A 17,454-nucleotide genomic window follows, 5' to 3' on the forward strand; every position below is an offset into this window, starting at 1 on the left:
TATAAGAGTTACCTTGGTCATGGTGTGTCTTCACAGCAATGGAAACCCTAAGAAGACACATGGGGTTTCCTGCTTTACCTTTATAAACTGCCATTTTTCTTTTGGCTATGTTCTCATGGTTTAAATCTAAAACTTTTGAAAATTTGGGTTTTAGGCTACATTGCTTTAAAGTTTTTGAAATTTAATTTTTACACCAAAGTCATCTTCTCTATGCTTTTAGGTTAAGAGAGGAGTGCAAGTTACAAAGGCAGAGAGTGGAAAGTGGGCCGTACAATTCCCTGGGTACATTTTTTAAAAATCAGTCTTTTGAATCATCTTCTTCTTTCATCATTTCACCCTTGGAAAGAGAGACAGGAACTTGTGAAATCAGTGTGTCAGGGACAGCAGCTTTCACCAGCTGAGAGCTGATTGTTCTTGGGGAGAAAATTCCTCCTGTTGTCTCCATCTAATGAGTGACATGCCTCTATCCTGTGGCCTGAGCTAGCTCATCTCCTCTGGCCCTGCCTCCACCATGAAATCCATCTGGCCCTGTGAACTGCTGTCATCTCAGGCTCAGTGACAGCAGGGTCAATGTCTATGACAATGCTCTCCTGAGCGGCCATCCTGTCACCTGGCATTGCTAGCATCCTTATCGTCCGCACTTCTACTTAGCTAACTGACTCTTCTTTAAAGGCTTTCTTGCCCCAATCAGGAATCCATTGCTTACTTTCAGATCACAAAGGAAGGAAGGATTTTTAAATGGAGGTGGGCTGGGTGGTGGGAGTGCATGCCTTTAATCCCAGCACGGAGGTGGGGGGAGGGTATAGGCAGGTGGATCTCTATGAGTTCAAGGCCAGCCTGGTCTACAGAGTGAGTTCCAGGGCAACAAAGGCTACACAGAGAAACCCTGTCTCAAAATCACACCCCTGCCAAAGAAAAATGGAGATGGAAGTTATCCACGATGAGATTCCAAAGCATTTTTATAGTACAGTTGTACCTCGCTATTTTCAGGAGATTGGTTCTAGAACTTTTGTGATACCCAAGTCCAAGAAAGCGAGGCTCCTTATTAGAAACTCGTCAGCTATTTGCACATAGTTGATGCACACATACCTTTCCAGACCTTAAGTCATCTACAGATTACACACGCTGCCTAATGAATTGGAACTGGTAAACATACACTCTTTTGTTCATGGACTAATAACAAGAGAAACACTGTAAATGCTCGTATAAATTTTTGCACAGTGGTTGGTTGAATCTGTGGATGTGGAGGGATGGCTGAATAGCCACAGCTTCTTTTCAACAATAACCAATATCTGATTCCAGAACATTCCCCTTGCCCCCAAAGGAGCCCTGGACGGTGGTATGCTCTTGATACTTAGTAGCATATAATATCCAGAGGAGTCTCTATCCGAGTCCTAACTGTCACACTGGAGTGGATTGTGCTTCAGGAATCCAAATTTCAGTTCCTTTATCTCCCACTCTGTGGTCTTTCAGATTGCCAGTGTCCAGTTCTGTCATAGGTGAGAATTATGACATGTAAAAGCAAGTGAGCCCAACCAGAGAAATGAACTGGTATGATCAGGGAAGCAATAAGCTTAAATTAGTGTTTTATGACTTCTGGTCTAATCAGAAAACTCTTCTGTGTCTCTTTGAATTAAAAGTTTAGTTTTGAGATTTGTACAAATTTGCAATCTGCAAAAAAAACAGCACTCAGGGATTGATGTCACAACTAGGCTATTGCCGTCAGTAACCTAGATATTGCCATCCACAACTGGGTATCCCCATTTAAAGTGCAGTTAGTACCACAGCATCCAGGATCCCTCCTGCTGTCCTTTAGAGCCTCACCTTCCCAGGAATCCCCAGAAACACCTCACCAGCAGCACCTTCCCCACACCCACATTGTCTCAGAGTTTGCTTAGCGCTCTCTTTCAAGAGCAGTTTTTCGATTCAGCCGCTGGATCCACCTATGTCGGATGGATATGCGTAGTTCGCTCACCCGCCTTGCTGTAGAGATACAGCACAGCTTACTTAACCAACTTCCCATTCAGGCTATTTCTGGCTTGTTTTGCATTCGGGCTATTCCTATAGTGTGAATACATGCAGACTGCTCGGTTTAGGAAGAATTCATCAATGAGTCTGTACATCTCAGAGGGCTCCCTTCTACATCTACCGTGCAATAGTTTTCTCTGGGAGGCAAAGCTTATTCATCTCATTTTAGAGTCAGCAAAATAAGCTTGCATGGTGTTCTAGAAGTCACATGACAGAGCCGGCAGTTTGATCGTATGAGTAAATACACTGTGCCTGCTTCCTCATAGAAATGCCGTCACAAATCGTTCCAGATACTAAATTCTAGGGATGCAGGAAGGATGAGCGTTTGGTCCTTATAGGGCTTACAGGAGAGTAGGAAATCATCTTCCCAAAGCATTAATACAACACGTGCACAGACTGGAAACAGAACCATTATGATTGTACAGAGTGGGGCCTAAACCACAGGGGCACTGTGCCTGGGCATGGGGAGGTGTGACCACAGTGGGGGGAGTTGGTGTGAGCACCCTGCTGCACAGAAGGGTTTCACTAAAATTTTCCACTGAGGAAAAAAAAAATGCTCTCTGGAAAGATTTATCGTCCTAGGGCAGATGTTGGGTAGACAGTTTTATTTCCATGACTAGTCAAATCTACAGGATCAGCAGAGCCTAGTAGAGAGAGAGACCCAGAGAAATGCTTCCTTCTTGATTCAGATGGAATGAGGAAACTGTGTTCTTTGCTAATAATACCCCAAGACCCAAATGTCAGGGGCTACAGTATAAAGGAATGCAGATAAATATTACACATGCCGACTCCCAGGCTGACACTGGAAAGCAAACACTGCTGTGTGTGTACTTGCTGGCCATGCTGTCAGTACCACAGGAGCCACCCAGCACACACCTCCATGACAACCGCTCCTTTCTCTGCATTGGCTTGGGGAGAGGTGGGTGGCAGTGATTGGTACTTAGGGGTATTTGTGACATGCCCGGTGATATATAACACGCTTCTCATGTAACCAATGTTGCCTTTCCTAGTTCTCTAAGGAGAGAGTACAGACCACCAGGGGGTGAAGAACCTGCCCAGGACTGCCACAGCATGCAGGACTTTGGATCACTCTGATGAGGGTGACAGGGAGTAAAGCCACACTGAGATCAGGTGGGTGCTGAGCCCTAATGGAAATGTACCAATGGCCAAGGAAACCCAGTATGTTTATTATATATCCTGAGGAGCAGGTTACCTAATCTCTGTAGGAGGGAACGGTCTCAGACCTCAGTCATTCGGGAGAAAGAGGCTGTGGTTGATGCCTATGGCACATGCTGTCCACATCTGTACTGGATCTACTGGATCAGGAGAAGGTCTAGTCATTCCCAGGGATCTGAGGCACTGGGGTCCTTTGCATGGCTAGGCTCAAGTCAATATACACTCACTCAGGACCTCATCTGTCCACCACACAAAACCACTTAGTCACTAGGCCCAGAACTGTGTATCTTGGAGAGACACGTGAAATGTTGTTTATCTAAAAAGGAAGTGGAGGGAGTCAGAGGTCAATGACACTTGGCTGGTCCAGTGTGTGGTGATGTTGGAGCCACAGAGACCAGGGGCTTATTCACTAAGGCCTTGGTGATAAAGTCTCCATGGTGAAAGGGTTTGGTAGAGATATCAGCAAAAGCAGGATCGTGGAGAAAGGTGCACTGTACCATTTTCTGGCCCAGAGGAGTCTTATGCAGAACACAGACATGGAGACAGAAGCACAAGCCAACCAGGCCACGGAGGCACCAAGACGGATGCAAAGGTGGTCACTGGCAAGGGCTTCAAGCTGTTCCAGAACAGATTTAGGAAGTTTCAGGCCCTGCCAGGAGGATCTGGGGAGACACTAAGCCTAGAGACTAGAGACTCTGTCGTTATCCAACAAGCTGATCTTGGAGCCACCAAACTCTGTGTTCCTGCAGCCATATGTATATATAATCCATTCCACCAGCATCTGTCTGTTCACTAACCACGTGCTGTAGACATCCCGGGTACCAGATTTAGAACTTATTCCAGGAGTACTTGTGTCATCTCAGAGTAAGGAGACAGACTGAGTGCACCACGCTCAGAATGGTGGATGCTGATCAAGAAGCAGTCTGAGGAACCACAGACCGAGACGTGTGAATTCTAGCCAGTGAGAAGGAAGGTAAGAGAAGCTAAGAGCTAGGGCAATGACATTTGTTGGGGAACACTGTGTGAAGGTGTGTCTTTGTCCTTCCTCGCCTGCCTAAGGAGTTCTCTGATTGGCTTCAACAAAGAGCTGACGGCCAATAGCTGGGAAGGATAGGGAAGGAGGGACTTCCTGTCTAAGAGAGGCTCTCTGGGAAAAAAATCTGAGACAGGAGGATTTACCAGCGTGACATGGAGGAGGTAGGACATACCACGAGTGAGAGAGGCCACGTGGCAGACGTGGACTAAAATAAACAGGTTAAGTTAGAACTCGCTGGGGGGGGGGGTAACCTTGTTACAGTGTCTAAACTTTTCTGAATCATAATATCTCTGTGTCTTTATTCAAATGGTGACTGGTCCAAGAAAGTCCAGCAATACACACTGTTCCTCTGGCCTCGGTTGGCAGAAAAGCAGCAACCTGGACTTCTCGGCTTCTAGGACACACATGAGCCAGCTTTAGGACACTGCTCAGCAAAGCGGCACGGTAAAAACAGCGAGCTCACGGGACATTTGATATTGCCTCATGCTGGGATCTACTGAATTCAGGCCTGAGCTTTTGGAGAACTGGAAACGGCTACTGGCAATTTTGCCAAGAGGGAATCACAGTGTGGTTAAAAATGCAGGCCATAGGTGCCCCAAACTTCTATTCAAATGTGGTAAGGGAGGAGACCAAAAAAGGAAGTGGATTGAGGAGGGGTGGTACAGTCTCTGAAGAAAGGGACCTCAAGCAATACCCATAGTGTTACCGGCTGTGAGCAAAGGGCCGATACTCCCTGCACATGCGGGTTTAGCATGGACTTCAAAGGCCCAAAGGCCACCAGGGATGGACCACTCCCACAGCAACTGCCTGGTATCGTTTGCACAAAAAATTCCCCACACCTGTGTTCATCTGAGAAAAACCAAAGTCTTTCTTGCAGATTGGACAGAGGCCCAACCTCCTCCAATATCCTGAGGGTGAGATCCAGCTGCGCCAGTTCCCAGTCAGCTAAAAAGAGCCTCAGTGTTTACCCTTCCCTAGGGCCAAGCTGCCACCTCCCCAGATGCTACCCTGGCCACTCTGGGACTTCTAAGTCCCAGAATGCCTGGAACTCAATGAAAGAAACCTAAATTTATTTCACCAGCATGTCCCCAGGGGCTTCCATCTTAAGGTTACTATTGTTCCTCAGGCAAAAGGGGAGGCCGAGTGATAGCCAAGTCTTTCCCTCAGCTTTGGGAGGAGATGCCGAGTCAGATGTGTTATAGAGACACAGGAAGTACACATTCTAGCACTTCCTCCTCCCTGCTTCATTTGGAGACTGACAGCAGTTCTTGGCCCAAAACTACCTCAAAACTCTGTTATTTGTTTATTGATTGATTGATTGGATATTTGAGGCAAGGTTTCTCTGTGTATCCCTGGCTGTCCTGGAACTTGCTTTGTAGACCAGGCTAGCTTCAAACTTACAGAGATTCGCCTGCCTCTGCCTCCCTAGTGCTGGGATTAAAAGCATGGACCACACACCACCACCACCCCCGCACATACTTTGCTATAACCTAATGCAATAGGCTCTTGTTCCTGTGAATAAAGTGTCAAGACAAGCACATACCAAGAAATACAAGTGGAGAAAGAGCCATTGCTACAGCAGGCGAGAAGAGAGTTGAAAGGGTAGCTCTCAACACTCAGGGACTATTAGTATTTTACTTGGGCTGTCTGTGCTCATTAGAAAGCACTCCAGGGACGGGGACACTCCTGAGCAAAGACTAAGGTTTAAGGTAGAAGAAGGAAATCAGATAGATACATTCTGGAGCATGCTTAGTTCAAGGTCATAAAGAATGTGTGCATGCGTGCGTGCTTGCGTACAAAGGGTTAAAATAGGCAGCAGCACTTCTGGGCATGCTCAGCTTACATCATAAAGATGGCAGACAAGAAGCTTTTTGTCATAAATTTTAGTAGAAAAAGATACAATGGGAAGGAACGTTTCTGACTTACAAGCCAGAAGCTAACACTGACTCCTTATTTTCTTTCCATGTGGTAGTCAGTCACTCCTGGTCATTGGTCATCTCTTCCATTGCTAACCTCCAAGTTCAAAGAAGCCCCAGTTTGTTTCTGTATCTAGGAATGTTTCCCATGGGCAAGGCTTGAGTCTGAGGTTGAGTCCCTGTGGCAAGTTCCCGGTTATGAATGGACCTGAGATGCCCTCCTCCTCAAGAAGACAGAGGTGTCTTGAGCACTTTAAAAGAAAAACAGAAAAGCAAATCTCTTTCCATGTCTGATAAATGGCTCTAGATATGAAGCCTGGAGCTGCGGAAGCCGTCTCAGAACCGTGAGGAGATTGCCCTGAAAGCAAAGAGAAATCAAACACACAGAGACACACACACAGAGAGACACACAGAGACACACACACACACACAATATCAAGAATAATGGAACAGAAAGGAGGGGGTTTGAAAAACATGCTGCTCCTGATATTAACTTACTGAGCTTACCAACCACCTCGTGATGAAGGAGTGGCAGGCAGGCAATGCAGAAGCATCAGTTGTTATATTTGAAAAATACGAACTATCACAGTCTGCCCTCTGGGCGTGATTAAGTCACATCTTGTCATGTTTCCAAAGCCTTATAGGAATGAGGTTGGAAGGCCAGGTTCTTGTCTTCTAAATCAGGCCAAGATGCAAATGAGTCTCTTCACAGGGCTTCCCTTCGATGTGTGGAACAGAAATGAAAAGGACAGGCTACCTGTCCCTCTCTCTCTCCCTACACCCGACACACAGTGGGGTGTGCAGGGTAACCATAACATACATTTCCTATTCATGGGGTGGAGGAGGCAGTGCAGGAGGCACACAGCAGTCACTTGTCATAGTGAGCCTGAAATCCAGCCAGGTGTGTGCTTGAGCTGCAAGTCGGGCAGCATCCTGCTCCATGGAGTCCATCTCTGTGGTCCTTGGTTCTGCCCTGTTATAAAGGCAGCTCACATACGCTGGTAAATAACTTCCTTGTCTTGCCTTCCACCCATAAAAACCTAAGAGGCCTTAGTTTTGGAACCACCCGTCTCAGATCAGGCTGAGGGTGCACCTGTTCAAATCTCATACAGTCACGGATTCCTAGAGAATCGCTCTGGAGCTAACAGAAGCCACACTCACAAGCACTTCTGAGACAGGCCCTGTCTGATTGGCTTGAAAGCAGAGGATGCTATAATGACAGCCTTAAGAGTCTGAGAGGTCTTCTGACCAGCTGAGAGGCCCGTGGAGGTTGTCTTCAAATTCTTGGAAGCCCTAAAATAGAGCTGCATCTTGAGAAGAGTCCTTTTGATTTTCAGGCCATCTACTTTGAGGATAAGTTGCCGCATGGGGAGGCTTTGAGTACAGAACCCGAAAACTTTCAAGTGACATCTCAATTATGTATATTTTCTTTAAATTATGTTGGAAAACAGAACGAACTGTTTATAACTTAGTCTGCTTGTTTCTACCCATCCTTTAATACAAAATGCAGCAGTAAATACTTCCTAACATTTTCCCCCCTAATCTCATTAGCCAAACCCACCATCCACAAGATTCTGTCTGCATTCCCAGTTCCTGTTCCCCAAAGCTTTGCTGAGATCTCCGCCACCTCATTGTCCAAATCCTTTCCTTGGCTTTCAGTAGCTTTCATCACTGTCCTTTCAGTGAGCCTCGGCCTGTTTGCTATGTCTGTCTTGTATGTGTGAATGACTGATTGCATGTGAAGGTCAGAGGACACCATGTAGGAGTCATGTCTCCTCTTCCACCATGCATGTTCCCAGGAATTGAACTCAGGTCATCAGGCTTTGATAGTGAGTGGCCTTACAGACTCCACCATCCCACTGGCCTGATGTTTACATCTTCAGTGTCAATCTATGACTTCTGACACCAATGTCAATGCTGTTTCTCTATTGCTGTGTAAAATACCACCCAGAAACTTTGTGTCTTGAGATAATGTTTTAAAAATTGGTACTAGGTGTCAGGTGAACATATGTGCACACACGCACGCACACACACATTATTGTAGGTCACACTGTTAATCTGAGCATTCAGAAGGCAGAGGTGGGTGGATCTCTGTGAGTTCAAGTCACCTGGTTGATATAGTGAGTTTCAGGCCAACCAGAGCTACACAATGAAACCTTGTCTCAACAAAACAACAAATTGGCAGGGCTGGAGGGATGGCTCAGTAGTTAAGAGCACTAGCTATTCCTTTTCCCAAGGTTCCCAGAGGGCCCAGTTTCAATCCCCAGGACCTATATGGCAGCTCACAACTATTTGTAATTCGAGGTCTAGAGGATCTGACACCCTCACACGGACATGCCTGTAGGCAAAACTTCTGATGCAAGTTAGCAAAATTAAATAAATTATAAAACAAAAGCTCCAGGGGCATGCCTTACCACCAAACTATACCCCCTATATCAATAAATTAAAACATAAAGCAATATCTCAAACATCCTATTCTGTGAGTTGCCTCTTCATAGCTGAGTGGCACACACTAGGGTCCTTCACATGATTGCCTTTAGATGCTGATTGGTGCTCTGGCATTGCTGCCATGCAAGATAGAAAGATGAGGAGAGCCAGGGAATAACTTGGCCCTTATGACGTAGTAAGTGGGAATTTCTTGAAGAAAGCTGAGCAGGAAAGACAGGTCATTCGAAAAGTCATTAGCAGCAGAGTGGAGGCAAGGGGGAGAGGGGAAGGCGGTGGTCCAGAGAGGGTAGGCTGGCTGGAAAGCCTGGACGGGTGGGAGCAGCAGTCAGAGAGCATGTGCATTCATGGTGTGTGTGTGTGTGTGTGTGTGTGTGTGTGTGTGTGTGTGTGTGTGAGAGAGAGAGAGAGAGAGAGGGGGGGGGAGGGAGAGAGAGAATAGTAAAGCAAAGAGTGATGTTGAACCTTGTGTTTGCCTCACCTGCTGTGGGTTTCTCCAGTGGAAGGCGAGGACCCAGGAGTCCAGCTTTTCCTGAAGCTTCCTGGACAGTGCCCAGGCAGAGAGCAGCTTAGGGCTCCTTAGAAAATCCTTAGGGATTGTATTTAATCTTCACTCTAGAGTTTGTCTCCTTTCTAAATTCCCCCAGGGGACACCGTCACCACCCTGCAGCGATCTCTGCCTTCTTGCCTTTGAGTCATCAACTGGACCTCCACTTGGGCCAGTCCCTCCCCCTGCCCAAGTCTTGTTACTTACTCTCAAATTCTTTCTGCTGCTCTGTCCCTGCTTCCTGCGCCTTGCCCCTGTGGACAGGAACTCGTATGCTGGGACATCAAGCTGAGGTGTGGTCTCTTGCTAGGTACTGTAATGCTAAGTACAGACCCCCGAGACCTGGTTGCCCCAGAGCCAAGAGAGTCCGCTCATAGACCCAAGTGACTATGTAACCTTGCTCCCAAGATATGTCTGCTTGGTGAATAAAGATGTCGAAAGCCTACACCTGGGCAGAATTGAGACAGGGTTGGAGGAGACCAGAGGGGAAAAGATGCCATGGGTTAGACCCTGAGGGCTGGCCAATTGGAGTTAAGAGCAGCCCAGATGAAACACAGTAATGACTCAGGAAATAGATAGGAAATAGATTTTAATAGACAGAGGGTAGATAGCTACCCAGCCTTAGTGCTAATAAAGGCTTATTATAGATATAAAGGTCGTGTGTGTATCTTTTATCCAGGAACTGGATGATCAAAGCTGGTGTAGAAGCCCAATAGAGAGGAAGTACTTTTCCAACAACAGCATCACACACCAGGTTCCGTGATGCTCACTTTTAACCTGCACTGCACTTGAGGTCTTAACTCTGAACTCAGTGGCTTCCAGTATCTTCTGTTCCCAGGACTGGATTTGACAGAAGGTCCTTTGCTTACAGTTGACGACACATGACTATGAGAGAAAGAGTCTCCTTTTGCCTCCACCACTGTAAACAGTACTTTTATGGCTTGCAGTGAATTCTTCAGCTCCAGTCTTTGCAGCCACATTTCTGCCAGGAAGAAAAAGAGGAATAAAGCAGAAAAAGATTGAACACATCCTTTCCTTTGAGAATGCTGTATGTATGGGCTGGAGAGATGGCTCAGTGGTTAAGAGCACTGACTGTTCTCCAGAGGTCCTGAGTTCAATTCCTAGCAACCACATGGAAGCTCACAACCATCTGTAATGTGATCTGATGCACTCTTCTGGTGTTTCTGAAGACAGCTATGGTGTACTCATATACATAGAATAAATGATTTTTAAAAAAAAGAGAGAGAGTGTGTGTGTGTGTTAGGGCCCACAAGATGGTTCAGTGGGTAAAGGGGCTTGCTGCCAAGCCTTAGGACCTAAGTTGGATCCTAAGGACCCACATGGTGGAAGGGGAGAACCAACTTTTAAAAGCTGTCTTCTAACCTCCTCATTGACACTATGGCACACCGACTCAAATAAACAAACAAATGTAACTTGAAAATGAAGAAGAGAGGCGGGCCCACTCCACCTCATGCAGGGCAGGTACCTCTATGAACAAATGTGTTATGGCGAGATTGGAAAGATGGAAAAACACTGTGAAGAGAGGTGGAAATGGAGACACAACAGCAGTGACGGGTGTGAAAGAAGGCTGTGGTCAACAGTAGAACATGTCATTGCCCAGGGGGTCAGCAGGGTGGTGTGTAAGCCTGGAGCTTACGCAGACACAGGCCCAGCTCATTGCCTTGGCTCTAGGAAATAATAGAAGCCCAACACAAGGAACATTTCACTTTCTGAAGGAGCCACTGTGGTCCATGATGCCACTGGAGGCCATGTTGACTATGGTCCATGATGCCACTGGAGGCCATGTTGACTGTGGTCCATGTTGTTGCCCCAGGCTGTGATGAAGCCCAAGATCCATGTGGCTGTATACAATCTGTGCTGTTGACTGAAACCTTGGTTATATCCTCAGCCTTTGCTGCCTGTTGGGCCATGTTGATGTCAGTGGCCTATACAGCCAATGGAGACCATATCAATGCACGTGAGTCTATGCTGCCACTGAGGGCCGTGAGTGGGTCAGTGGTCCTGATACAGCTGGGAGCTGTGTTAATGTCTGTGGTCTGTGTTACCACCTAACACCATGCAAGTGTCCCTGGTCTATGAGAAGGCCAGAAGCCATGTTGGTGTTTGTGGGCCATGCTGCTACCAGGGGCCACATTGATGTGAGTGGCTTGTGCTACTTCCTGAGGACATTGGGTCTGGGCTGCCACAATGGGCCATGATCGGGTCTCTGATGATGTCCATGGCCCATGTTACCACTGAAGGCCATGTGGATATGTGCAGATTATGCTGCACCCTGAGGCCATGTTGATATCTGTGGCCAGGCTGCTTTCCACAGGCTGTGTCTGCATCCGTGGTCTACTGCAGCTGGAAGCTGTGTTTGTGGTCCATGCAGTAATCAGAAACCATGTAGAAGGCCGTGATCGTGCTCTCGCTGACTGTAAAGAGCAAGGAGGCTACTTTTGCTGTGATTTCGATGAATGCAGATGCACGGTTGAGAAGGAGGGTCATGGAAGGCTTGTATGACGAGCCCTGCTCCCCACCTCCCCCCAGAGGAACAGCCTAGACAGGAAGCCATCAAAATGAACTCTTAAAAATTATGGTAAGGGTACTGAAGTGTATCTGCATAATTGATGGCTTCTGTTGTGGGTATAGGAAAGGAAGGACTCAGTTCTAGTTAAGAGGCAGGGCACTGAGAGTTGGGCCACGCTTTAATAAACAGATATAGAGATAACGCAAACTTGACTTTTCGTATGTGGAGGGAGGTCACAAGGGCAGGCAGGCAGACGTGGAAGGATGTGAAATTCTCAAAGAATCAATAAAGATATTATGCTGAAAAAAAAAACATTAAAAAGAGAGGGAGGATTATTCTTTCAGAACACAGCTCTCTTGATTTGGGTCTGAAATGTCCACCATGGGCTGATGTATTTGAAAACTTGGTCACCAATTGGTGGTGCGGTGGCGCTGTTTGGGGAGACTGTGGAAGCTTTGAGGCAGGAGGTGTGGCTGACAGAGGTAGGCCACTGGGAGTGGACTTTTGAGGGTTACAGTCCAGCCCTGCTTCTCACCTGAGCCCGTTGTTCCCCAATCTGCACAGATCCAGGCAGCAGCCATCTTACTCCAACGATGAGGCCTCCTGAGTCACCATCCCTTCTTCACAACGATGGTCCTGAAAGCGTGAGCCAGAATAAACCCTTACCATCATTACTCTGGTCAGTATTTCATGACAGAAATGAGGAAGGAATGATACACATCCTTGTCGTGGCTGATTGGGACAGTGTTAAAGTCCCATCCCTCTGTCTCTGAGCCATCAACCGATGGATTAGAAGGTATATGTGTTAAGCCTTGCCCATGTGAATGGTTTTGTCTGTCAACTTGCCCCCATGTAGCCACTGTTCAGGATGAGACACTTGAGCCCCTCCTGCAGCCTGCAACCTGCAGGTCCAGAGACAAGGAAGCAGCCATAGTAAGCCACTGAGGGTGGGGGTTGTTTTTCAGCATCCTAATTGATAGCCAAAGTGATTATCATCTCCTCTTTCACATCTGCTGTCTTATTAAATCCTCTTACTGTGTCACAGGAACACCTGGGACTCCAGCTCTGTCTCCAGGGGATCATCTCGTCGGCTCACGCCACAGCCGCCGCATGCCTCACGCCACAGCCGCCGCATGCCTAGACTCCTATGGTAACCTCCTCTCTGGCCACTTGGCACCAGCTCTCTGTACAGGAATCGGACTAAACTTTGAAAGGGGCCAGTCTTGTTTACAACAGGGATCTGAGCTTGTAACCCTGGCCCAGGCGGTTCTATTCTGCTCATCCACAGCTGGATTCCAGAGAGAGGTTTTCATCTCAGGTGCACTACCCCATCTGGCTAATCCAACATTGCTACCGTTCCCCACAGATGGGAACTCACCAGGTGATGAACTCTTGAGTTAGATGAAGGGTTGAGTGTGCACAGAAATGATAATACCATACCTGCAGGGTAAATGATGGGCAACAAACAGGCAGCCAGAAACATCCAGGCCAGGCCACCATTAGGCAACATGCTCACAAGCAGGTATTGATGGCCTGCGTGGTGTGCTGGCAGAAGACACAGTGTGTGATCGCCAGCATACAGACACTGCTGTGTGCTGGTTATGTGTTCTCCCTCGGGTGTAGACACACTGTGTGTTGGCTGAATGCTCTATTGGGTGTAGACATTGTGCTGGCTGTATGTTCTCCCTCAAGTGTAAACCCACTGTGTGCTGGCTGTATGCTTTCTATCAGGTGTAGACACTCTGCAAGTTGGCTGTGTGTTCTCCCTCAGGTGTAGACTCACTGTGTGCTGGCTAAATGCTTTCTGTCGGGTGTAGATACTCTATGTGCTGGCTGTATGCTCTCTCGTAGTGGCTAGTTAGTTAAACTGCTTGATGCTCCCTGTGGGTCACTCGTGCACTGCAACCACCCAAGAGCTTTGGATTCATGAATGAAAGACAAATACACACACACATACACACATGCACACGCACCAGCTAATTTAGATATACCTAACTAGCTCAATGGTTGGGCACTTCTAAACCTCCCCACAGCAAGCACACACTCCCGTCTGGTATCCCTGAGTTAACATCTTTTAAAATCTATATTTCATCTCTACTACCTACCCCAGACCCAATCGAGGGACTGGCCCCTAGGGACATGGAATTTTACATGTTTGCAGACCTTTAAGTCTTTCCCCTTTCTCCCTCATTATGTTGATTCTGTCACTCCATCTCCTCCTCCCCTTGGTTCCTTGCTTTCGCAATCTAAAATCTCCCTACCCAGCCATTGACAGTATGGCAATTCTTTATTAACAACTGAAGCTAGCTGCGGGCAGGGACGCTCAGCATCTGGAAGTGCTGTGTGCTGGCTGTTTACTCTCCCTCAGGTGTAGACCCACTGTGTGCTGGCTGTATGCTCTGTCAGGTACAGACACTCTGCATGCTGGCTGTGTTCGTTCCCTCAGGTGTAGACTCACTGTGTGCTGGCTGAATGCTCTGTCAGGTGCAGACACTCTGCATGCTGGCTGTGTGTGTTCCCTCAGGTGGAGACCCACTGTGTGCTGGCTAAATGTTCTCCCATGTGTATAAGCATCTATGGAAGTTGCCACTGGGGCTTCCATCCCCTCTGACTTGGAGTGTGGTCAGCCTCTCCAGGCCTTATCTTTTCTTTTGTTCCTTTGATTCAAGAAGGCTTTCCACCCTGCACTCACCCTCCAGGCCTGTGTCCTCCCTTCCCTACAGATGCTGAAGTGCTGACTTCTCTCTCTTGGGTGAACTTCTCATTCCCTTTCTTGGCCTTTGCCTCTGAGTCTCTGGAAGCGCATCTTGTCCAGATCCAAGCCCTTCCTCCTCTCCCCATTATCCGAGGATTAACTCAGTCTTGGAATTTGAGTTCTGCCTTGGCCTTTGCTTTCCAGGAAGTCTTGGTTTTCCTCAAAAAATCACTGTTTTCCCCTTGGAGGAGAACAACAGCAACAACAAAGGTCAGTGTTGTCCCCTGTAAGTACATGTTAGGCATCTCAGAGCAGGGGACTGTCACTGTCTTCTCCCACTTGAAGCTTCTCTGTGGCTTCCTACTGCTCCTTTTTAGATCTGGTGTGTGTGTGTGTGTGTGTGTGTGTGTGTGTGTGTGTGTGTGTATGTGGGTGCGCACACACACACTCACGCACAGGCATGCATATATGTGTGTGTTTATATGTGTGAGGGTACATATGCATGTGTGTAGAGGTGAGAGGTCAAACTCAAATGTAGTTCCCCGGGAACTGTCCACCTCCTTCTGACAGAGCCTCTAGGACATGGGGCCTGCTAATTAGGCTAGGCTGGCTGGCTGGCGAGTCTGCTGCCTGTGTCTGTATCCCCAGCACTGGATGACAAGTGCTTGTCATTATACCTGTCTTTTTTTTAAAAAAAAACTTGGGTGCTGGGGTCAAATTCAGGTCTTCATGCTTGCAGGGCAAGCACTTTAATGAGCTAGCTCCTAGCTTTCTACAAACAAAACAAAATGCCACTCTGCAGCCCCGCTGGGCTGGCACTTACTATGTCACTCAGGCTGCCTTTGACCTTGAAGCTGTTGTCCTGGCTCTGCCTCAAAAGTGCTGGCACATCAGAAGTGGGCTTTTCCTATTGCTCTTAAGATAATGCTGAAGTTTGACTCCTGAGTGCTTTCCAAAGACCCAAGGCCTTATTTTAGCTTGGTTTCTATTGCTGTGATAAGACACCATGACTAAAAGCAACTTGGGAAGAAAAGGATTTATTTTATCTAACTGTTGTAGTCCATCACTCAGGAAAGGCAGGGCAGGAACTCAGGGCTATCCCTTTGATGAAGAGGCCACAGATGGGTGCTGCTTACTGGCTTACTGTGATTGTTTGTATATGCTCAGCCCAGGAGTGGCACTATTTGGAGGTATGACCTTATTGGAATATGTATGGCTTTGTTGGAGTAGATGTGTCACTGTGGACATGGACTTATGACCCTCATCCTAGCTGCCTGGAAGTCAGTCTTCCACTAGCAGCCTTCAGATGGAGATGCAGAACTCTCAGCTCCTCCTGAACCATGTCTGCCTGGATGCTGCCATGCTCCCACCTTGATAATATTGGACTGAACCTCTGAACCAATTAGATGTTGTCCTTATAAGACTTGGCTTGGTCATGGTGTCTGCTCACAGCAGTGATGGGGTAAAAGGAGTTGCAAACACTCGAAACAGCCCTGACTTCATTTTCTCTACGCTACAGTTGTAGTGGGAAATGGATGAGACAGCTGGCCACAGGTCTTGTGGATTTCTTGTGAAAACGCCTTTTGGGCCCTAACTATGACACTCAGTTTGTTTACTTATACACCCCAGGATCACCTGTCCAGGGTGCCACCACCCACAAGGAGCTGGGCCTTGCCATGTCAATCATCAATCCATCTCTAACCCAAGTGACTCTACCCTGTGTCACATAGACATAAAACTAGCCAGCTGGTGTGGTATTGCATAAGGGTATTCTGGGTCATGGTTGGGCAGTTGCCTAGAACCCAGAGACACTGCGTGAGAACCGGCAGGAGTTTGGCATGACTCTAGAAAAGGGTCCTGAAAAGCAGTCTAGTCTCCTTAAAACTCAGTTACATAGGCTGGCCATTACAGCCTCTGCCAAAGTGCACAGATAGAGGACGTGACTAGAAGCCTCAGGCTCTAGGGATGTACATACTAATGAAGGCCAGAGGGTGGAACAAATTAAGCATGCCTCCCCAGATCCTCCCCTTTTCTCCCTCCCTATATAACCTGGGACTGCCCTGAGTTTTACGGGGGCATACTTCCAGATCCATCTACCATCTGCCATGACAATAAACCGTTTTGGAACCAAGGACTTCCTTGTGTCATTGGGGCCTGCCGCTGCCAAAGCCTCCTGGCTGCTGGAACATTAGACGTTCCTCCCGCATGTGGGACCCACAGCAGCGTGGAAACCCACTGGGACTCCACCGATGTGGCCTGTAAATTTTCCCCACAAGCTGGGCCTGATAGGAGGAAGTTTGACTATCACAGACATGTCCTTGAAGGAGAGCCACTCCTTCTCCACCTTCCAACTACCGTGGTGTGAACGCCTCTTTCTTACCATGATACTCTCTGCCTAGAACCCAAAGCAGCAGTGCTGTACTTCTGACTGATACTTCTTAATTCGTGATCTCAAATACACATTTTCTCACATCCTAAGCCACAGGGATGGAAAGCTAACACAGACCAACACTAATTCAAATATGCAATCTTGGTGCTGGAGGCACAGCTCAGTGGTTACAAGTGCGTAATTCCCTTGCAGAGGACCCAAGTTCAGGTCCCACCACCTACACTGGCTCTCTGCTGCCACCTGCTCTCATGTGTACATAGTCACATTCACGTATAAACACAGATACCTAATAAAATAAATCTAATCCAGTCGTGTGACCCATGCCTTTTATCTCAGCACTCCAAAGGCGGAAGCACGTGGATCTCCATGAATCTGAGACCACACTGGCCTACACAGCAAGCTCTAGGACAGCCAAGGCTATACAGTGAGATCTTTTCTCAAAAGATGTTTGGTTTCAGACCCCAGGACAAGGGAATGAGGTGAATATTTTACATGTCAAAGCAGACCTAGCCTCCAAGTTCTCCTAGCATCCCTCAGTCCCTACCTGGCATGCCCCTGCCTCCAATCCTGAACTTGCCAGCCCAGGGACCCAGCTGTCCTTTCCCCAGAGGCTCTTCCCTGTATAATCCAGACATTTTGTGATATTCTCTCTCTCTCTCTCTCTCTCTCTCTCTCTCTCTCTCTCTCTCTCT

The sequence above is a fragment of the Grammomys surdaster genome, unplaced genomic scaffold (assembly GCF_004785775.1).
Source record: "Grammomys surdaster isolate TR1022 unplaced genomic scaffold, NIH_TR_1.0 362, whole genome shotgun sequence".
Classification (NCBI taxonomy): domain Eukaryota; kingdom Metazoa; phylum Chordata; class Mammalia; order Rodentia; family Muridae; genus Grammomys; species Grammomys surdaster.